Below are 23,726 nucleotides of genomic sequence, written 5' to 3'. Positions count from 1 at the left end.
AGCCTTAGGTTCCTGGGTAGGCAAAGGTATTTATCTTGACTATAACAGCATTGTTTTATTCTCATTGTGTTTGTTTAAATGGTTGCCTTGTATTCATGGCAACTGATACCAGTTTTCTATTTAAGGTAGTGATGAAAACCTCTTTAAAATAAATTAATTTAGAAAAGTGAATGTAATTAAGGGAAAGAAACACATAATAAATGGGAAGAACTCTTTGCTTTAGTGATTCCTTCCGTGTAAAGGAACTCCATTGGTTTGACAATCCTGACCTCTGTCTTGCCTCCATAGTTTCACTGATTAGGCAACTTTATTTACTCTGCATGGGGTAGGGGTGGGGAAAGTGTAAATTTAGGAATAAAATGAGCATTCTTAGGTCAACATTCTCCTTCTTCCTTTTGAAATTTAAATACTTAGAGGATAATTTACTCATAGATAATTTGCTTATAAATTTCCAGTCCAATTGGTAGGATTGTAGCAGCAGGTTGTTTGTTTAATAGATCTTTATGGTGTGCCTATGGTAACGCTAGGTTCTGGTTGTGTGCCTTATTTTCTGTCTTCCTGCTGCTCAAAGGTACTGCTCCTTTTGAAAAGTTCCAGACCAGCCTCTAGTCAGGCTATCACAGTGTCTTTGGTTTCTCAGCTTCTGAATCTGCTCAGAGGCAAGAGTCAGGGGTACTGATGAGCTTGGGGTCCTTTTAGAAGAAAGCATCAGGTACTCATTTTCATTAATCATGAGACAAAAATGGAGAATTGTTTTTAAGGCATCTGGCCAATTCCCTCATGGCCTAACCACCATCCATTCAAGCAGGTCAGTCATGAGGGATTGTAGTCATTACCCTTTTCATGACCCTATTTTGGCAAAAGGCCCTAGATAAGAGTGCTCTGCTGTTTCCCTGGAGAGTAATCGTTTTTGTCTCTGAGCTCCACATTTGCTTATGTTAGTTCTCTATCACTTAAGTGGTGCCCCTTTATTCTTCATTATATTGCTCTGTTGTATTTCCATCATGATACTTAACTCCACTGCTTTGTTTACTTGTTTATGGTCTGATCCCCTGCTCTAGACTGTAAGCTCAAGGAGAGCAGAACCATTTCTGCATTGTTCACAGCTGTATCCTAAGTGTCTAGAATATGTTGAGTACATGAATCAACACTTCCACATTCCAACTGTATGAATAAGAAAATGAGGATGTGTACTTTAAAGATCTAGTTAGTAGTCACTTTGTAAGATCATTGTTGAACTCTGGAACTGAGATTTTCACCAATTGTTGCGGCCGTGCATGGCTCTAAATACAAATTTTTGTCTGCTGCATTCTATTTCTTTGTTCATTAATGCTCTACTTACAGTTGGAAAGTGTTTGCAGTGACTTATGATAAAGTCAACAATCATCATGCAAAAGACAAGAGCTTATAAGTAAGGGAGGACCCAAGATGAACCTTTACAAGAAATCATTGCTAGGGTATAACTTTCTACTGCAACCTATGCAAGATCTGTTCTCTAAGCTTCCTTTTCTGCTCTTCATGGATAAAGTTGACTTGGACACTTAAAACTGCTTTGAAAAAATATATATTCAGACTCCTTGAGCAATTTCTGGTGAAACTGTCCAAAATTTTCTGAAATTTATGCTTGTCTAGGTAACTGCTCATAAAGGCATGATGGCCAAATCAAATGATTCCATGCTTATTTTTCCCTTTCTCATGTTTCTTGATGTCAGTGGAGAGGTAGGTAGGAGTCAGAAGCAGCATTTTACCTAGCCCAGACAATTTTTTCAGTGGTATAGATAGGAGCATGGTTGACACTTTCTGGTCTTTTAGCCTCCCTAAATACAAAGAGGTCCAGATTGGCAATTTCCAAAGAATATTAAAGGGAAGTACACCGGGAGATAGGACTGGAATCTGCTTAAGGTTGGGGGGTTCCAGGAGTTCCTGGTTCGTGTGAGGATTTCATTGAGCTTATTGGCAGTGGATTAGAAACACATATCATCATTCAAGCTGCTGATAAATGTCTAGAGTTCGTTCCTAGACTCCAAATGTTTTTTCTTTGAAATCAAGCCCTTTTGAATGACCAACCCAAGTCAGTTTTACCTAGCAAAGGCAGAAAAGTCTAAACCCTGCTGTCTTGAAATATAGGCACAAACTTCTCTCAGATAGTAAATATTCATAACTATTGTGATTGTGACTGGTGTTCTAAAAATGAAAGACCAGGGAAAAATGGAGATTTAAGTCAGAAATTTATCACAGAAAAAGGTGAAACAAAGAACACAGTTCAATAATCACATCCCCTGAGCTACAGGCATACATGCAGACTTAAAGAAACACACCAACCACTTTGGGAGGCGGAGGCGGGCGGATCACGAGGTCAGGAGATCGAGACCATCCTGGCGAACACGGTGAAACCCCATATCTACTAAAAATGCAAAAAAAAAAAAAAAAAATTAGCCAAGCGTGGTGGCAGACACCTGTAGTCCCAGCTACTCGGGAGGCTTAGGCAGAAGAACTGCATGAACCTGGGAGGCAGAGCTTGCAGTGAGCCAAGATCTCGCCACTGCACTCCAGCCTGGGGGACAGAGCGAGACTCCGTCTCAAAAAAAAAAAAGAAAAGAAAAGAAACACACCAACATTTTAGGAGCTGTGTATTCTGTGACAAATCACATCTTCCCATGTCATCACCCTCATAGTTCATTTGGACTAGAATAGACTCAGGGTTTTCTTCAGTCTGTAATATTAATACTCCTTACCTTTTACAGTGACTTCTCATGCACTATCCCATCTAAACATCACAACCCTCTTATATAGAAGGCAGGTAGACATTCCTTTCCCATTCTGAAGATGAGAGTCTGAGAATTTAAGTGATTTGTGAAAGATCATATGATAAGTAGCTGGCAGAGCCTGCACTAAGTTTCCAAATTTCTGATTTTTTAACTTTACACTTTTCCTACCATGTCTCACAGCTTCTTGGTGATCCCAGGAGGTCTAATATATCCTGCAGAACTATTGAAAGCTTAAAATATGGGGATATTATCAGGCTTAGATGCTCATTGAAGGCAGTAATTAACTTGAGGTAGGTGGACTTAACCAAGACTGTCCTGGCACTGATCAAGCAACTTTCTGGGAAGAACCCGTGGCAGACCCACAACATAGAGCTAGATTGGAATTGCTCCACCCTAGAGAAGGAGTGTCAATCAGCCAGTATTATCCCCAAACACAAGATCAGTGAATTTATTTCCAAGGGTAGGAGAGTTATGTTTTTTTGCCTCCCATGTGTTTTGAGGGCTTGGACCAAAGTGCAAGAATTTATGTAGATAACTTTCCAATCTACTCAATGCTTATTAAATAATTCATTCAGTGATGTGGCCAAGCATGCCTGGGTTGGTCTCATCTAGTCCCAATCCTTTTGGGACATAACTTGGCTCTGGGACACTAATCTTAAAGGAGCCAATACAAAATATAAGCCTTCTCTCTCTCGTCTCCACTTAGACTGGTACCTGTTTAACCTGACCTCACAGATACCTCCTTCCATGTTTAAAAAGATGCTTTCACTGCATTAGCACACATCACTTCCTTCTTGCTTTGTGAAATTTATTTTAACGGAAGTGGGGGAAAAAGAACTCTCCTTTATTGAGCTCCAAATATGTGTCCAACTCTAGGCTAGGCAATTCTAAAAACATGATGATTTCTCAATCTCATGACAATCCTGCAAGGTGATTATTTCACAGATGAGAGAAGAAAAGCTAAAAAGTTAAATGCTCCAAGGTCATACAGATTGGAATCCTAATGTGTCTTCAAATCTCAAGTCTATGATCTTTGCACCCCTAAGATGTTGTGGACCCAAAGATAAATTTGAGCTTTGGAGAAGGAGGTGGGTCTTGTCTTCTTTAGGAGGAGAGGAGAAATCAATCTCTCTCATTTTTTCTTTCCAGTAGGGCTCAGGGATGTGGAAGTTTAAGAGCAAGGAAGGCTTCGCAGAGGATGAGGGAAGCTTCCAGAGGGCAGGAAGGAGGTCTGGACACCCCAGTCTAGCAGGGGCAAGCTGTGGCAGATGCCTTCCCAACACACAGACACTGCAGAGTCCTGCTGGTCCCTGCTTTCCCACACGGCCCCCTCAGCCTCCCCGCAGCCTGAGATAAGACACTGGAGGTCATACCTGGAGGCTCAGAAGGCCAGCGAGGAGTTGTGACCGGCAGACGGGGGGGACGGGGGACGGCAGGCCAGGTGGGAGGGGGTCTGGTGCCAGGCTTGGGCTCAATATGTAAGGGGTTGGGCAGCCCACGTGACTCCAAGGAGGCGGAGACAGGCGAGCTGGAGGGAGGACGAGCAGGCGCGGGGAGGGGTTCGGAGGTGGGGGCGCAATCTGAATAATTGAGGAGCTGTTCAGCAGCCGCGGCTGCCTCCTGCCTTCCTTTGCCGCCACCACCACTTCCCATCCCAGCTAGAGAAACAGCTCCGCGCTGGAAGTGAGTTCGGCCAGCTACCAACCTCGGCAGCCAGCCCGTCGCCTCCAGCCCCCACTGGGTGAGTGAACAGCCCCCTTTGCTACAGTTTGTCCCCCTCGGCGACCCCCGCGCCCCAGCGGGACCCCTGCAACTGAGATGGCCGCCTCTCCCGGAATGACCCAGGGAGCCGGAGTCACCGGGAGCGGGGGACCAAGAATATGGCGCGGAGGCCGAGGGCGCCCTCCGGGAAGGGGTTCCCTGGAAGAATGGAGGAGCTGGGTCAGGCTCTTTCTGGCTCTGGCCCGGAATGAGGCCCGGACCGCCCGCAATCTGGGGGCACTGGGCTCTGACTCGCAGGAGCTGCCGGGCGGGGCGGGGGCCAGCGCGGCTGCGGCGCCGCCAGAGCGGGAGGCAGAACGGGAGCCGCGAACGGCGTCCGGGCAGCCTGGGTCTCGGCAGACGCCGGGCCCGTCCTGTCCCCCGCCTTGGCGCGCACCCCGCACGGGCAGCTCCGTTCTCCACCTCGGACCGAGCCCATGAAACAGAGACGCTTTTCCAGCCGCAGACCGAAGGAAGGTCGGGAACAACGTCTGCCCTTTTGCCTGGGAGCAAACTCCTCAAAGGGACTCCCGCCGAGCCCCGCTCCCCGACCTGGCCGGTGGCGCCCCGAGGGGCGTCTGTCCCCGGAGAGTGGTGACTCGCCCGGGGGCGGCAAAGAGAACGTGACGGGAGCGGTGTCTAGGGGAGCTCCCTGCCCAGAGCCGACAGCCCCAGCAAGGGGAGCTCTCCTGCACTGCTTCACTCCTCAGTCTCCTCTCTTCCCCCACTCCAAAACACATCAGCTCCCCTCTAATCCAAGAGGGTCAGGCTAGGGCTCCGTGGCCAACGGGGAGGAGCCCCCATCCTCCTTCTCTCTCCTGTGTCACCCCGCCCGCTCCCCAAATGAGTATTTTATATTGCAATTGAAGAGTGAGCAAAGCAAAGGCAGGGAAGAGATGCAGGAAGGCAGCAGCGGGGCTTGCGTCTGTTCCTGGCACTCCTCATTCCCCCACCTGTGTGAAGCTCGTTTCCTTGAGGTTTTGAGAGGAGAGACTCAAAGGAACGGGCTCTGGCGAAGGGATCCCCGCCTGAGTGTCGGGGTACGTCACTGGCTCGAGTTGCCCAAGGGCCGTAGAATGACAACCTGCCTCCCCCTAGGTACAGGGTCTAGGAGAGCGCCTGGGTAAGGTAGCTCTCCTCCGACCGAGCGCAGGAAAAGGCGCTGTCCGCGGTGCTGAAAGTTCTCGGAGGCTGGGTGCTAATACCGCCGCAACCCGCATTCCCTGCAAGCAGAAACTGCGTTAGAACCATGTAAAGGGTTCTAAGCAAGCGATCTAGAGAAACAGATAAAGAAGGGGCTTTGCCTTTCCCGGTTTTCTGCTTCCCCGGGACTCCGCCTGGGTAAAGGTTCTCGGCTTTCCTGGGTGGAAGTGCAGGAAGCGGGTGTCACTTCAGGATCCAGCTTTGCTAACTTGGGGAGCTTCCTCGTTCTACTTCCTGTACCTGAGCAGTGAGTCTTCCTGTCGGTAAAGTGTTGAAAGGCAGTTAGGGATGCTGTTTTGATAATAAACATTTCTGTGGCTTTCAGGAATCAGAGAATTGTTAGGCTACACAAAGGAGGGGCTTCATGGTTATAGCTTTTTCCTCTTCTTAGAACCCTTCTTTCCCCACTGCATGTTATTTACATGCTTTAGATAAAGATCGCTAAGCAGTCCTGTATGTTTGTTTCTTTAGCTAGTCTTTTATATTACAGATAAGATGGGGAAAGGATTGAGCCAACTTTGGGAGGCCTGGTTTGTACTGAATACCTCTGTCGGCTAGGTAATAATATTTCATTTATACTTCACAATAGCTGCCAACCATAAGTTTCACACAGAGAAGGAAACGGAAACTTGATTCCAGAGATTGGATTCAAACTCAGATCTATTTAACTCAAAGTCCAAGCCATTTTCATGACTTCATTTTGGTATTTGGCTCTGAATAGCTATTATTGGGGATTATAGCAGGAGAATGACAAAGAAGGGAGGCCTGCTCTTCTCTTTCACACACTCTCCTCTCTTCCAACCCTTTTTTCTTTAATCCGTTCACCCACTCACTGTCATGCACTCCCACCCTCCCAACTGGTTTTGCATGTCGCTTGAGATACCACCGTTCACACAACTTCAGCTCCAATACTATGGAAACAAGTTAGAGAACTAAACCAGCAGGCTTTTCTAGAAGAGTAGCAGGGTTTCAGGAAGTCTGGAGAACTAGAGTCCACATGTACTTTCATATTAAGAATTATACTATTGAATTTTAGGACTAGAATAGCTTTGAATAACATTTAGCACCATTGTTTTACGTGAAAGAAAACTTGGAAACCAAAAGACGGTCATTAGTCTAAGTGACATGATTGAAAAATTAGAACCCAGTTAACCTGATTCCAGGCCCAGTGCCTTTCCCACTATTTCCTGGTGTCTGAAATACTCTTCCATATTGCTTCTTTGATTATATTTGACAAAACGTCAACATCAGTGAACTATATAAAAGAACATACCAAAAATACAAACACTTAACATACAAGCATTCCCCTTACCTTTCTTCCAGCCCCTTTGTCTTCCAGCTCTTTCCCCTCTGGTCCTACTATTCCAGTGTTGTCTAACCCGACATACCTGGGAGATATGACCCACCTTCCTCAGTAACAGTTTTCTCTGCAGCAGCAATGCAGAAATGAGAATGGTGGTGTGGCATTTCTTTACTTGCTCTATGTTGTCTATATCTCCTCTTCTATGACCTATTCTCCAAAAAATAATTTTCCCAAAATTGGTTACCCTAAGCAGCTGCCCATGTTCTCACAGGGACTTGGAAAAGGCCCTAATAAGACCTAAGGATTTTTATTTAAAAAGAGCATTATAAGTGTTAATATCTATGAAATGCTTATCACATGTGAGGCACTATGCGTAGTTTCTTCATCAATCATTTTACTGAATTATCACAATTCTGTCAAGTAGGTATCTCAATTAAAGATGTTCTTAGAGTTCTAGTTCACTCTAACATACATTGAAACCTGATATTCTGTTCATTTCCTCTTTCTTCTCTTTCCAGCTCATAGTGAAATCTCATCTTCATTAATCGGATTTTTGTATTTAATTGATAGTTCCATCCTGCTCCAAAACTTAGCATTTAGAAATTCGAATTCAATTCAAATGGCACTGTTTTGCTCTCTCATCTCTTAATATTTACCAAACATATTCTCCCCATTTGTTATTCCTTATTTTAAAATTCCCATATGCCTCCTTATTGATAATGCCAACATTCTGCTTCAAATCTTCTCTAGAGTCAATTAAGGTATAATTTGTGATTAAATACATAACTTCTTTTGTACCTCCACTAGGTGATCTGTCAAGAATGCTATTGTTGAGGTGCTCTGGGCCCTGTGAACCAGAACCTTAAACTGTCTAGAACTACTCTGTCCAACATGGTATGCTAGCCACATGTAGCTATTTATATTTAAATTTTAATTAAACTTTTAAAAATTAAAAATTTAGTCCCCCAGTCACTCTAGTCATATTTCAAGTGCTCAATAACTCTATATGGCTAATGATTACTATATTGGACAGGGCAGACATCAGAAAATTTTTACCATTTAAGAAAGTTGTGTTGAATAATGCTGCTTTAGACAGTACTAAACATACCCTCACAGCAACGAAGAACTAGGAACTGGGAAGAAGTAAGGACCTACTCTTCCTTGAAGCTTCTGCCAAGAAAGGCAGAAAAAGCCACTTATGCCTAATACATCACCAACAGCCCAAAGATACCTAAGACAATTAGGCTATGAAGGAGTGTGCATATCTTACTTAAGGAGCTGGTAGCCTCTTGAGTTTGCTTCATATGAATTCTATGTTATTATAAAGTAAAATATTCCATGAGTGAGGTTTGCTGGTTTCCTGAATTTTGACTTAGATATAACCTGAAAGTTCCAATTCAAAATCCAAGTTTATAGATAATGTGGATATGTAATAACATGTGTGTGTGTTTATCTTGTCTTAGTAATCATAGTATGGTAGACATGCAAAGAATATAAGACTTGGAGTCAGTAGTATAGGTGCCGCTTACTACTTGGTGACATTATGAGGCCCTCTAGAGCTCCATTTCTCCATCGGTAAGATGTTGATGAGAATTGCCGTAACTACCTCAAAGGACTATTGTGAAACTCAAAGTGTAGGCATGTGAAAGTACTTTGTAAGGAGCATGATTGAATCTGCAATGGTTTATTATTTTATATAGATATGGTACAGACAATGTACAAATAGGGTAGTTCAGGCTGAATGCATTTCTGAATGGTTTTAATCCTGATATGACTGTATTTTTGTCTTTGTTGTCATTTATTTCACTGAAAAGTAGAATGGTGAAGAAAAAAATTAGTTATTGAAATTTCTGGTTTGTTAGATTCTATTAATTGAAATACTGTGCATTCCTTGTGGTTTAGTTTATTTGGTCCTGAACATTTTCTTCTCAGGATTTAAAAAAAAAAATAACTAGGAAGTCTAAGTTGTTTGGAACAGCTTTTACCTTTCAACTAATAGTTTTTAAGTAATAATCAATAATGATCCCATCAGGTAATAGGGCTTCAGAAATAACAAAATACAAGGATTATGGATATTCCTCAGTGTGAGTGGATGAGAGGGATAATTTTTAAAATATATTCTTACTATTTACAAATTGAAATGAGCTTCTATCCATTTTCATAGATCAATTGAACAAGAATAATTCTATTTCATGCATTGATTAAACCAAAATAAAAGTGAAAGTCATTAACTTGACTGAATTATTGAGTTTGCATTAGGGATTCTAACCTTAAATAACGAGTCTTTATTCATTCTCTAAGTTGAAATCTGTTGGGGTCATTAGGAGAACCTTATGCATCTGGCTAACATTTATTCCCAAACCTAGCATCTATGATCTACTCCTGCACTTTGATCTGTGTATGCTATTTATGCTTCAAGTAAAAGTGCTTTTCAGATGCAGCCATACCTTCTATAATGGCTCACCATTTTGATACTTAAATATTTTTCTCTTATAACACAAAGATTAACACAGTGCTCAGATATTGTAGAAAATAAGCCTGGAAATGAAGCTATTCCATCAGATGATTCTTCACTGCATTTATTAGGTTGTTATCATCTTGAAAACTCAACAAAGTCACTTTATTTATTCATTCATTCATTAATGAAGCACCTGAGAATCAAGCTGAGTATGACCAAGGGCATGAGATTTTATCTCCAGTTCCAGAGATCTAGTTTACCTTTGTTAAGAGTTGACGAAGGTATAGATACTACCTTGTAAGATGCTCTCTCAGGTAAATAGTTGAGACGTACACTTAGCCACTGTTTCTGGTCAAGCATGCTGTCCTCAAGCCTTTGTTGCATATGGGACTATATTACTGAGGGAAAAATAAGCGAAGTTATCAACTCTGGCTTCTAGTAAATGATGCTAGCTTTAACAATAAACATATTTTGCTGGATGTCATGATTTATTCATTTCATTGGACTTGTTTACCTCTTGGAAGGGCCTGGATTTTGGAAAGGGGAAAATGCCATAACCTTGGAGCTGAAAAGAGTTTTTCTCTGTCTGTAGCTTAAAGGATTTCTCTAATTGTATATCCCAAGAGATAAAGAGAACTGACAGTGTAGCTTTGAAACCAATCCTTCTAGCATACAATCATCCATTTAATCAATAACATAGTTGAAGAATGTCCTATATTGACATGAAAATGCTGTGGTCAAGGATGTTTGGAACACGTGGATGATCAATAAATATTTGTTGAATTCAGACCATTGTTCCAGGTTAATTCATGCCATACACTCATCTAGCCAACCCTCTCTACCTAGAATTCAGTATCCCCTATGGCATTTTCCTTTAGCAAATAAAACAGGAGGCAAACACAGTATATCAAATTTTACCCTAATAACCACCCTTCTAGCCCTTCTCAGGGCATAAATAGTGATGGCCAAAAGAGACTACTCCTGAGAATTGTGTCTTGCTGCTTCATCCAGAAAACAAAGCATACATCAGCCCAAAGGCCTTGCATTTCACTGTGATGAGGCAACTTCAGAAACTCAAAGCTTAAATGGAGTTATGTGTTCTTTTCCACTTTTATCTTGAAGGGATACTTGTCATTTCCTTCAGAAAGTATTTGGCTGGCCTTCACAATAGCAGCAGGCAATTGCTATTGTTCCTAAATTAAGAAGAAGCTTAGCTTAGAATGAAAGCACATATATTAATTAGAGGAGAACATCACAGTCTGATGGTTTACAGAATATTATCCTTTTTCAGGAATAATAAGGCTTCCCTTTAAGAGTTTTAACTGGTTATTACTGACAAAAATGAAAGAAAAACAGCTCATTCTATTCTAGCAAGTCAATAAGCAAATGCCTAGAATTAACTGATTCTTATTTGCCAAAGGCAAAATATTCCAACCCGATGAACAACGAATAATCAAGCTGGTTCTCATTGTCTCTTCATTTTTAAAAAATTTTTCCATGTTTTAAAAATAATCAGTAAATAAAAAACAATTCCACCCAGGTGTTTAAACATTCTGATGACAAAAGGGTCTTCACAAATGGAAAGGCTTAACTGTTTGTTAGAGATTATACAACATATTATTATGCCAATATTTTATAACAATCACATAACTGAACTCTCACTTTAGAGAGAAATTGATCCCAGGAACACTCACCTGAGTTAATGTCAGAGGAATATGACTTGAGTCTCCTCTCTCTCAGCCAATTATAGAATGCACTCTTTTGCATTTTTTAACATCATGCATCATTTCATTAGTCATGAAAACTTGTTCAGTCGATGAGTTTATCAAAGATTCAGGTTTATCTTTTATCAAAGATTCAGGGAGTAGGAAAGAGTATGTGTTTGGATTTCAGATTATTTCCCTTTGTACCGCCAGGTGAAAGAACTACTGGTCAAGGACAGTCAGCAGGTAGAAATTTCAGGGGTGGAACTATGAGCTAGAGGAAAAGATTCAAAACCTCAGCATCATCCATGTTGCAAGAACTTAGGCAAGGATTTAACTCTTCTTACCTTTTTAATCTTCATCCCTAAAAGAAGATATTTGGATTAAATAGTGTACAACATCCTGCAAGTCATAACATTCTATGGTTCAAGGAAATAGGGCCAAGAGCTTGAATAATCCATTATTTGCCTCCTTAAGCCCAAAGAACTGAACATAAACCAAGATTCTTATTTTTACATCATTACTTATCAGAAGCTCTGAATTTCATGCTAGTACTTTACCTAGTAACAATAACGATAATGATAGCTAATACTTATACAATTACTATGACCTTATAAGGTTGGTAATGTTATCATTGCCATTTTACAGATGAGAAACCTGGATACTAAAGTAATTAAATTACCTGCCCAAATTCACACAGGTAACAAGTTTGTGCTACCATGCTATACCGCCTCTATAAAAACCACAAATCTGACAGACAGATAGCTGATGTGTGCCATTTATAGCGACTGGACACACCAGCCAATCCTCTGGAGAATTTCTATTTTACCTCCACTTTTTACTAGAAGAGCAATCAAGAGGGTGAATAGAACTCCAGGCCTGTGTATGGGAATCCACATTGTCTTTCTGTAAGATGGCTCTTGTGCTTTTGCAATTGATGTCATTGACCAATTGTTTACATGGTTCAGCATTGAATATTGGTGCTCTGCAGGCAGTTGCATTTGGTGAGGACCACTCTGCTGCCTCTTCCCAGAATGTGTGACTAGCCACACCACCAGAAATAGATGGATGTTGATGCAGGATCAATCCAGCACCTTCTAATGCTATAAAAGTCAGCCCCATATCTTCACTATTCAGTAGAGTCTTCTAGCTTCTGCCTTTAGGTTTTTGACTCAGTGTAACAATCCAGACAGCTTTTATGGTAGAGAGGGAGAGCTCCCAGAGAGTCATTTCCTGCAGGTAGGCTTGGGTCAAGGCTAAGACTAAAGCTTTCAAAATCATGTTGCGAAAATCCTTTTCTTCTCATTAATCCTATATTAACAAATTAGTCATAAATATAGTACACCACAGTACCCATCTATTTCACTGTGGATTTCAATGTATTGAATATACAAATGGGCATTTAGCTCTTAATATGGTATATCTAGCCAGCTGAGAATGCTCTGACTGTAGTCAAATATGTTTCTTCTTTAGCTCTAGTTTCTGGCTTGTTAAACTAGCTGCATATCCCATCAACACCAAGGCCAATTACAGAATGCATAACTCTACTTCTTCCTCTGTGGTTTTCTAGCTACTCTGTGGGGAGGGGGATGGCCTAGGAGTCAGAAGATCTGGTTTCCAGACTCAGCTTTGAAATGTACTACCTGTGACACTTGGGCCAGCACCATTCACTGCTTCAAGGCTGAACTTCCTTACCTTTAAAATAGGGGTAATAGATCTTGCCCCTCACATTACAAATTGGGTCAATGAGATGGCATTCACTGAAGCTCCTTGTTAACCATACAGTGTCCAAAGGAAAGAGATGGATTTGCCACCCTTTCAGTCTTTCCCAGTCAGAAATTACTCTCAAGTTGTTGATACCCAATTCTGAACCAGGGTTAACAGCTAAATCAATGTCTTTAAGGTTAAGAAGAACTTGGATCTAAATTTGTAAATCTAGAAAATAACACTTATAATAGGAGAAGCCTCCTGGTTTCTTCTAAATTAATGATCCTCAGCCTGGGGCAATGTGACCTCAATAAGGGGTATTTTGTATTGGCACAGACACTGGAGGAGAGGGGTGTTACTACTGGCTTTTAGTGGACTGGGATCTAGAATGTTAAATATACTGCACTAGACAGAACAATCCTGCAGCATAAAAAATGTCCTGCCCAAAATGCCAATAGCACTACACCCCCACTGAAAAATATTGCTCAGAGTAATGTGCTGTTCCTGGTCCCTAATTCTCCAATTGATACTGACAGAGAAAGTTTACTTTTCATCTCCTCCCACAGATGAAATCCTGCCATGCTCATGTGAGATCTGTAATAGTTGTAGTTCAGAAGCATGACCGGACTTCCAGTAAGTTCACCAGTAAACAAAACAATGGGGTCAGAGATCAGTGATTTTAAAATTAGCCCTCAGAAGCCTCCACAAAAAGCCTCCTCCAACCTCTGCAGGGGCAAGGATTCCCAGCAGGTTACTATGCCTATAATGTGAGGGCTGGCCTAAAGGATGGCATTTAGGGATGTAAAATCAGCAAATCATGATTCTAAAACCACTATCTTTGCAATTTATTGAAGAAACATTGTAATATGCACTTGTTTTATGACAAGCATTGGCCTAGCTAGGCACTGGGTATGAGACATAATCCCTGCTTCAAGTCACCAGTAATCTGAAAGTTCCACAGATGTCATCCCCATTAATTATGTATGCAACATGATACATGCTGTAACATATTATGAGGGAGCCTCCAAGGAGAGACCACCAGGAAACAATTCACTTCCGCAGAGGAAATTATAATTGAACAGTATCTTGAATGGCATATAATATTTTTTCAGACTGATAAATGAGAGAGAAAGCTATTGCAGAAATGCAACCAGCATAAGCAAATGCTGAAGGTGTGAACAGAAATGATACACGTGAAGGCTGATGTGCTTACCTGGCTGGTGGGAGGTCATATTGGAAGGACTGAAGAAACTTGAATACAGACAGGTGGATATATTTATTCCGCCAGGGGCTTATCCTTTGAACAGGATTTTTATGAGTATCTTAGGAATGTCATTTGAATTCAGGGCTCATGGAGTCCAATCTTACAACTAGAAGAAATCTCAGAAATCACCCTAGTGTTCTCTTTTCCCTATGTTTTATAGTTGAAGTAGTTAAAACCCAGAGATGTTGAATGACTTGCCCAAAGTCAGCTAGCAAATTTATGGCAGTATAAGAGCTAGAGCCTAGTCCCTCCTCTCAGTTCTCAGTTTTTTCCTGCTCTGTGCTGCATTCGGGAATTTTAGCCATCATTTGAGCATAACCCAATGTAACACACAAAGTGACTATTAAATATTCACGAAGCTCAAGTTTTCCATTGTTCACTGTGAAGCTATACCATTGTTCCTTTGTTACAAGCAGGTGATAGATAAGACCCTGAGCTGCTTCTACATGAGAGCACTCTTCAGAAATACAGACAGACAGTACACCAACACATGAGCATGACATCCTTTGCCTGCCACACACATCCTCCCCTGCCTCATTTCAAACTGCCAGAGATTATGGAGTCACAGCCTGAACAGAAGGCATCTTAATCTCTGGTGGTTCTGTAAATAATATGCTGTTCATGCTTGCATATAAATTATCACAGTCTCTCTATTTTCTAGACGAGGGAGGCTTCAGAAAGATGAAGACGCCTGCACACAGAGCATATAAGAGATAGGATTTCAGACCCCAGAGTTTCAGCCCTCTTCGTAAGATGGTTGAATTTTTCCCTCATCTACATGCTCCTAATAATTTATCCAGGCTTATGGTCTTAAATTTCACCTTATAGCCAAGTTAATCTAGTCTCTGTATATTTAGGTTTCTGAGATCAGTTATTTCTTACTTCCCTTTCTCTCTAGCCACTTTTCCTCCACGCTTCATTCAATAAGCATTTAATAGAAATCATCTAAGCTAATCCATTCAGTTGATGAGAATAGAAACTGAGATCCAGAGAGGTGAAGCCAGTTGCCCAGGTTTGCTCAGTTAAAAGCAGTATGGTGACTAGATTCCCTGACTCCCAGTCCAGTGCTTTGCCCTTCACACTAATACTGCTATTTCCCAAGGATAAATAACATGGCATTTCCCACTCTCAGGCTCCCTCACTCCTTGAACAACCCCACAGGATGGATAGAAACGACTGATTGCGTGTGCTCTGAGGCTCATTCCAGGACCTTGTCTAGAATGCCCACAACTTGTTATCCTTCATGCTGTATTGGTCCATCTATCACATTAAGAGGCTGGTTAGGGCAGAGTTTGACATACTTTCTGGTCTAGAAGATATTTATGATCAATGCCACCACTCAGGTAGTGATCACCGTAGAAAACAGTGTGCTCAGGAAGAAAGAGGGCAGAGTCCATGGCTCCTATCATTTGAGAATGAGGCAAAGTTCACCCAGAGTTTACTGTAAGTGGCAGGATATTAGATTCATAATCCCACAGACCAGGCAATTGGGCAATTAGATGGATTTAAGCAAGATTGGGAGTGGCCAAGAAAGTGAAAGAAGACAACTCCCAAACCATTTCTGCTTCAGGGGCAGGGTATTTTGCCTGGATTGATCACCACGATGCATTTCATTAGTATAGACAAAGATCACATTGATAAAAGACTTTTTTAAATCAATTGAACTAAAATTTTCCATTTATATGTAACTTCTCAGGAATCATTTTAAGACAAAACCAGATGGTATTTCAGTAAAGATTATATTGAAAAGAGAAGCAAGTAAGAGGGGAAAGAAACCCCAGAGCTAGCTTCTCAGGTAGGGCTTTGTAGGGTCACGATTGTCTCACAGGCTGATCGGGCTAATTCGGTACAGAAACTTAATTGTATCCATTTTATCAAGAGTGATCCAGCTCTGAAGAATCTAGCCATGCTCCCCAGGTCCCAAGAGACGGATTTGTTAGCTAGATGCCAATCTAGCCACACACAATAGAAGATGCTTCTAAGTGTGGCCCAGGCTATTTCCTTCCTAACAGTGGGATCGTGAGAAAACCAAATGAGTGGTCAAAGATAACCTGTGGGCACAACATCAGGATTAATGGAGTTGGACAGACAGTCTCATGAAATGTGCCATCCAGGCTGCAACAGAGGCAAGAGAATTCTTTCAAACTCCACCTAAGAACACTTTTCAGGTTACTAGAATAGTTGTGTTCTTCAAAAAAAGGGTCTTGTTCTCTCTGTTTCCCTAGTGGTGAAGAAACTGGCAAATTATTTTGGTAAAAGATGGATTTATCTAGTCTCTATGCAGTCCCCATCTTCCTTAGGGTAATATTCTAGACATGTTATAATACTCAACTCAAACCCTATCTTACTTATGTCAGTGGCATCTTGTCCAAAGCCCCTTACCAAATCTTTGAACTCCTGGGCCTAATTCTCTGCTAAGGCAATGAAGATAAACCTGCAAAATCATTCTTATTATTCATGTACTTGTATAAGATCCATTACGATTAGTCTGCTTCTGAGAAAGTTGTTTAATTGTGGATGAGCTGTACAGATGGTGAGAATCACGGTCTCAGATGGCATGGCACTTGAATCTTACATTAGTGATGATCTTTTATTGGTCTCCTTTAGAGAGTTCCGGTAGATGCCACTGATTAACCACCAATAATAAATAAACCATCCGAGTGCTTGGGTTATTTCTGCAAGGGACACATCTCTTGTATTTTGTACTAATTCTGTTTGTGTCATTTCAGAGGGCACTATGATCTTGCCTTGCTCTGAGTGCACCTGAGTCTGGTTTATCCTTGTCAGTAATCTCCATGTGTGGACCCTGACATTTGAAACTGAATCTGTTAGTCACTCTCACTACAGAAAACAGTCATGTGGCGACTATGACTCATCTACAAAACGCTGAAGGAATAGACTCCCAAGAGGTTTTTTTTAAAATCATGCAACATTGCTACCTCTAAAAGAGGCCAAACAACCATTTTGACTATTTTTATTTTCCCCTGGAGCTGACTGGTTATCCTGATACTGAGTAGGAACAAACTACACAGACAGTTTGGGATTCGTTTTAGATTCTGTCCTAGTCACAAAGACTTTTGACACACTTTCTATTCCAGCATCACAATGCAGAGGAAGAAAATATCTGAATGAGTAGAGACTGTCGTGCCAGAAATAAATTCCTAATATAGACAACTGAAATATGCCAGTAGAGAATTTAACTATCAAAACAGAAACAAGAATTCCTTGTTTCAATACTGTCTTAGTGAATAGCCTCTGTTCTTCCTTTCTGCCCCCAAGTCTATTTCAACCTACAGTTATAAATAAATATTCTGATCCCATTACAACACATTAAGAATCTAGAGAAAACTTGTCATTTGAGTACTATGATATCATCTCTTTACACATATGATTCCAATATAGCAACTTATTGAGTGCTCTTCTTAAAGTCAAGAATAATTAGACAACTATAATATAATACTTACAATAATAGTAGCAATCACATTTACTCATTTAATCATATCAAGTCGATATTATTATCCTCATTTTACAGATGAGGATTATAAAATTTGAATGACTTGCCCAAGTTCTCACAGCCAGTGAAGGTTAGAGTCAAGATTCAAAGACCATGCCATCTGACACCATGATCCTCACCATCTATACAGCCCATCTGCAATTTAAAAATTCTCTCAGAAGCTGATCAATCCTAATGGATCTTATACAAGTGCATGGATAATAAGAGAGTTACTTTGCAGGTCTATCTTCATTGCCTTAGCAGAGAATTAGGTCCAGGAGTTCAAAGATTTGGTATGGGACTTTGGACAAGTCCTACTTTTTCTTTCTTTGTTTCTTTCTTTCTTTCTGTTTCTTTCTTTCTTTCTTCCTTTTCTTTTTTTTTTCTTTTTTTTCTTTTTTTTTTTTTTTTTTTTTTTTGTGACAGAGTCTCCCTCTATTGCCCAGGCTGAAGTGCAGTGGCACAATCTCAGCTCACTGCAACCTCCACCTCCCAAGTTCAAGAGATTCTCCTGCCTCAGCCTCCCGAGTTGCTGGGACTACAGGCATGCACCACCATGATCAGCTAGTTTTTTGTGTTTTTGGTAGAGATGGGGTTTCACTATATTGGCCAGGCTGATCTCAAACCCATGACCTTGTGATCCACCCACTTCAGCCTCCCAAAGTGCTGGGATTACAGGCGTGAGCCACAGCGCCCGGCCAAGTCTTACTTTTTCTAGGACTGTCACTACATCTAAGAAAGAAATAATACCTTTTTATTCATTTAGTTATTCATTAAATCATTCAACAAATATACTAAAAACTGAAGCTATAATGGGAGAAAACCAGACCAGGAAGCATTAACAAAGATAGGAACCATTGTCTTGAGTATAGTTGCTAAAATAAAAACAATATTGTTGCTAAAATAAAAACAATATGAAGTCCCAATTGACTCAGGTATGTGGAAGATTATGTTCAAGATTTGTTGTTTTGGTTTCGTTTTCTTCATCAGTGAAGTGATTTGAATTGTCTCATGTAACTGTCACAAGGAAACACAATTACAGGCCCTAATGGCCAACATAATATAACTTACTGCTTACAAAAACAAAGGCCTAGATCCTCAAGGCTCCTGTGAGTGGTTTGTGAAAGACAGATTTACCCTAAACTATCAGCAATACACACTACATCTCTAGATTTAAATTAATATTCTAGAAGTTCAAGATGTATCTACATGTGCCAGGAACTCATTTCTTTCAGTGAAGGCTCAGATTGTTTGATTATCCCAAAGCAAGAGCACAGGCATAGCACAGAGAGACTAATAAGCTGTAATGGGAGAACTGATGGCAGAAGGGATATTTATTAAGCAAAACAGAATGGGGGTTTTGAAAGGAAGGCAAGTAATTTGAAAGGCCATTTTGTTTAGTTTTAGAGAGTACTAAAGTTTAATCTGGATGATGGACTGGAGTATATTAAGGAAATGTTGAGTGAGAGAATGAAAAAGAAAATTAAGTCAACAATAAAAGAAGGGGTGAGGAATAAAAAAATCACCTGGGGGTACAATGCACACTATTTGGGTGATGGGTGCACTAAAAGCCCAGACCTCACCACTACACAATTTATCCATGTAACCAAAACCACTTGTACTCCTAAAGCTATTGTTGGGGGTGGGGGTTGGAGAAAAAGCATGGGAAAAAGAAAAAAGAAATTACATTCATTTTTAGATACTTTTTATCCTAGGGAAAGTTAGGATAGAAGGCCTGGGGGCATCTGCTGAGCAGTACAAAGTGAAAATGCATCTCATTCCCCACAATGAAAGACTTTACCAGTGTCCGGGCTTGGGAGTGAGAAGTACAGATAAACAAATAGTTGCCTCTTTCTCAGTTTTGAATCATTTTATTTGTTTCCAATTTTCAGAAATCACTTACCAGAGATATCATCATTAAGCCATTAACTAATGGATCCCAACCACACCAAGCCTAGAGGCCGAGTTTGGACTCTCTCTTTTTTTTTTTTTTTTTTTTTTTTTTTTTTTTTTAAGACCGTGCCTCACTCTGTTGCCCAGGCTCAAGTACAGTGCTGTAATTATGGCTTACTGCAACCTTGACCTAGCGGGGCTCAACTGATCCTCCCACCTCCGGAGTAGCTGGAACTACAGGCATGCGCCACCACACCTGGCTAATTTTTGTGGGGTATTTTTGTTTTTTGTTTTTGTAAAGACAGGGTTTTGCCATGTTGCCTAGGCTGATCTCGAACTCTTAGGCTCAAGCAGTCATCTGCCTTGACCTCCCAACGTGCTGGCATGAGCCACTGCGCCTGGCCTACTATTTGGACTTTTAAGGTGATTTTCCCCTCTTTAGGCAAAGAACATCAAGCCTTTCCTAGCATAAGACCAAAAACAAACCAAAAAATCAAGAGGGGATCAGTCATTAGAAAATAAAATAAATTTACCAGCTTCATCTCAGCTTGAAATCTCAGCTTGAATGCAAGGGCCAATTTCTAAGTTTAAAAGTAGGATAATATCAGTTGTCAATGAATTTTTAAGGTGTAACTTGTAGCATGACTGCATCATATCTCTCAGGGTGGTCTATTTCACCTTTCTTTAAATGTTAAAGCAAAAGTCTTGGCTTTGGGGTTTATTTTGTTTCTTTTTTTTTTTTTTTTTTAACTGAACTATAAGGTGATCCTCACCAGAATTTGTTTTGGGCTCCGCTTCTTGCAGTTTTTTAGAGAAGCATTTTATGACAAGCTCGGTGGCTGTAGGATGAGTGAAACTCATCTCTCCCAGACCTTGACTGCTGAAGTAAGGAGATTAGACTTTAAGCCACAGGCAGTGGGAGCCACCAAAGGTGGTTGTGACCGGGACAGTGATGGAAGGTTCTGACAACAGTGAGTGGGATGGACGCGACAGGAGAGAAGCAAGAGACAGAGGAGAGAAGCTGGAAATAGAAAGTCAATTCAGGAGACTGAACTGAAAATTGTGCACGAAAAAGAACATTTCTTTGCTGTAGAATCAGGGTCCATTTTTGCTATTTGTTGGCTAATGTTTAACGATGTCACTGAAATCTTGTTTGAGAACTTAGCTCCAGCTTCAAACACTAAGGAGAAAGATGGCCTCTCCTCTCCTTAGTTCTTCACCTGACTCCAATCGCCCCCCCTTTTATTCTCAGCTGGAAGGACTCCTCCACTTCCGGTAAAAGGGTTGGCAGAAATGAGCAGAGGTACAGAGAGGAAGAAAAACCAGATGAGCTTTGCATGCTTGGAAACAAAACAATGTCGAGGAAGCAAGCACCCAGAGGGGTGGAGCTGGGCGGTGGTTTCAGCACAGCCCTCCCTCACTGTGTTAGCCTCACCTCACACAGGTCCCTTTGCTTCTCTGGGCCTGAAATTCCTCTTCTGTAAAACAGAAGCGCAACCATAGATGATTGCCATGGCTCCTTCAGGCTGGAAAATTTATAATATCAGCAGCATATTATTAATTTAAAGATGCATTACATGAATCATATTCAATTCAATCCAATTCCAGTATGAACCACTCCACAAAATGCCAAAGCTCCTAAGGGCAACTTTCCTCACTTTATTTTTCTACCTTCATTTCTTGCTTTTTTCCATTACTCTTCTGGTGCAGTATTTTTCCCCTTTTCCACTTGTTTCTTCATTTTCTAGTAATGGCAGGGAAGGGGTCATTCAATAGGACAAGAAGCTGAGATCATCTGTTTATCCACAGGACAAGGAGGAACCAAGGCCCAGCCAGCCAGCTCTTTCCCACACTGTTCTGCTGGTGACCCTCAACCCTACACCAGCAAGAAGAGGAAGTCAAGCTCAGCCTCCCTCTGACATTTTTTTCACTCCTTTCTTCACCAAGCTGCAGGGTTCCGGATGTTTAGACAACTCTGCTCCTCACTGTCTACAGACCTATCAAGGTAGCTGTTGTCACTCCCTGTTCCTAGGAAAAGTATCAAAGAGGGAGACAATTTGCACAACTCTTGTTCTAGCTTAGCTTGAAAATAACCACCATGGACACATGCACATGAACACATGCAGCCCCCAGCCTTTTATCTGCAACTGCCTCTGTTTAACTATAGCCTGCTCAAATCCAGCAGCTCAGCAGAACCATGGCAGCCCCACTCCCAAGGAGAGGACTACACCCTGACTAGTCACTTATTTCCTAGTTCCCTTAGCTACTACCGCAGTTAACCATCACCTCCTGGCATTGCTCATCTCAGTTAGCGAAGAGCCCAGGTAGGGTCTCCTCTACTATGCTACCCTACTCTACCCCACCCCTGCCAGGCCAGGAATTTCTACTTACTGCTTGTAGGTCTCACCTCCTATGCCAACTTGGTTCTCTTTCTTGTGAAACAACTGAAGTTGCCTTGAAATAGTAAGGGCAGAGCACAGAATCTATTTATCCTGGTCTTCAGAGCCTAAAGAGACTAGAGATTTCCTTCTAACAATCAAGGTTTCCATAGCCAGAACCAGATTATTGAATTTCTAGAAGTCCTAAAACAAAACAAAACAAAACAAAAACCCACTCACTTCTCAAAATAGGCCTACAGGGCCTGAATCCACATAAAGCCCAAAGCAGGAAAGACAGGGAAGACTTAGTTGCCAAACAAGTGCTATAGAAAGTGCAAGTTACATTAAAATTAGAGGTAGCAGTTGGTCCACCCCCATCACCTAGAGTGCTGACAACACTTTGCTTTCTAATTAGTATGCACCAGGCATTTCATATACATTAACACAAATTACGGCAACAATCCTACAAGGTGGACATTATCCTCATTTTTTAGATGAAGAAACCAGTGCTTAGAAAGAATATACACTTGTAACAGGTAGGGCAAGGACTGTAACACAGATTTGTCTGGCTTCAGAGACTAGAGGCTTTGTAGAAAGCTACCTTGCCTCTGCAAAAGGATAAACTGCTGAAACATAAACTTCATGAAATAAAACCCAAATCAGTGAACTGGAGGGAGACCCCTGTGTCCTGGGACTACTGCCTCTAACTAGCAGCATGACCCTGGGCACATCTCTTGGGTTTCAGTTTCTTTGTCTATGAAATGAGAGTGTCAGATCCAATTATTTCTTCCAGCTCCAGAACTGGAGAGTGTGCGTTCTAGTCCCTGCATGCCTCCTCGGCAAGCAAGGGACCAGCAGCTACAATCTAACCTCAGCACAACAGATCTCTGACAACAGGAAGTGCTTCTGCAGAGCGTCTGGAAATGATTCAGAATTATTTTCTGTTCTCCAGTGAGAACCTATAATTTCTATCACGCAATTCCCCACTGGTCAGGGCTGGCTTAAGTAACACTCACTGCTGCTTTATTACTCCGCCACTCCACGACGCTCTGACGACACTGGAGAGAGGATCTGTGCTCCATACTTGTCACACATGGGTTTAAAGGGGTAGTGACTCAAAAGTGAAATGGGGAGAAAATATAAATATTACACACCCACACATAGCTCTTATATGAAAATCCATCACTAGAACATAATAGTAATGATGGAATTATTTACTGAAAAGGATTCATTATTTAATAAAAGAAATCACCAGGATCCCTATCAGTAGTGTGTTCGCAGCTCATCAAAGGCTGAATGTGGTGGAGAGGTAAATACTAAATCTAATGTACTATGAATCGAAGCTAACCAAATGCAGATGAAAACCGAAGAGGGTGCATGTATTATTTAATGTGAAAACGGGATACTGTGTTTGCAAAAATTTGCTTTACACACAACCTTTAAGACCAGTGTTTGTTGGACCGGGAGCGGTGGCTCACGCCTGTAATCCCAGCACTTTGGGAGGCTGAGGTGGGTGGATCACCTGAGATCAGGAGTTCGAGACCAGGCTGATCAACATGGTGAAAGCCCATCTCTACTAAAAAAACAAAAATTAGCCGGGCATGGTGGCTGGTGCCTGTAATCCCAGCTACTTGGGAGGCTAAGGCACAAGAATTGCTTGAACCCAGGAGGCAGAAGTTGCAGTGAGCCGAGATTGCACCATTACACTCCAGCCTGAGCGACAGAACAAGACTCCATCTCAAAAAACAAAAACAGTGTTTGTTGAACTGATGTGAGTGCATCTTTCTTGCAGCAG

The 23,726-nt window shown here is 41.5% G+C and overlaps 1 protein-coding gene across 1 annotated transcript in view; it reads left to right on the top strand.

Moving 5' to 3' along the window:
• The first annotated feature begins 4,364 nt into the window (after positions 1-4,364).
• SLC7A14 (solute carrier family 7 member 14) overlaps positions 4,365-23,726 on the top strand; it is a 116,092-nt gene continuing 96,730 nt past the window's right edge. The window contains 1 exon segment of the mRNA NM_001257912.1: positions 4,365-4,509. The gene's annotated coding sequence lies outside the window, so the exon portion shown is untranslated.

Source organism: Macaca mulatta, chromosome 2 (assembly GCF_049350105.2).
Source record: "Macaca mulatta isolate MMU2019108-1 chromosome 2, T2T-MMU8v2.0, whole genome shotgun sequence".
NCBI lineage: Eukaryota > Metazoa > Chordata > Mammalia > Primates > Cercopithecidae > Macaca > Macaca mulatta.
Note: the sequence above shows the minus strand (reverse complement) of the source record. Positions and strands in the feature narration are given on the sequence as shown.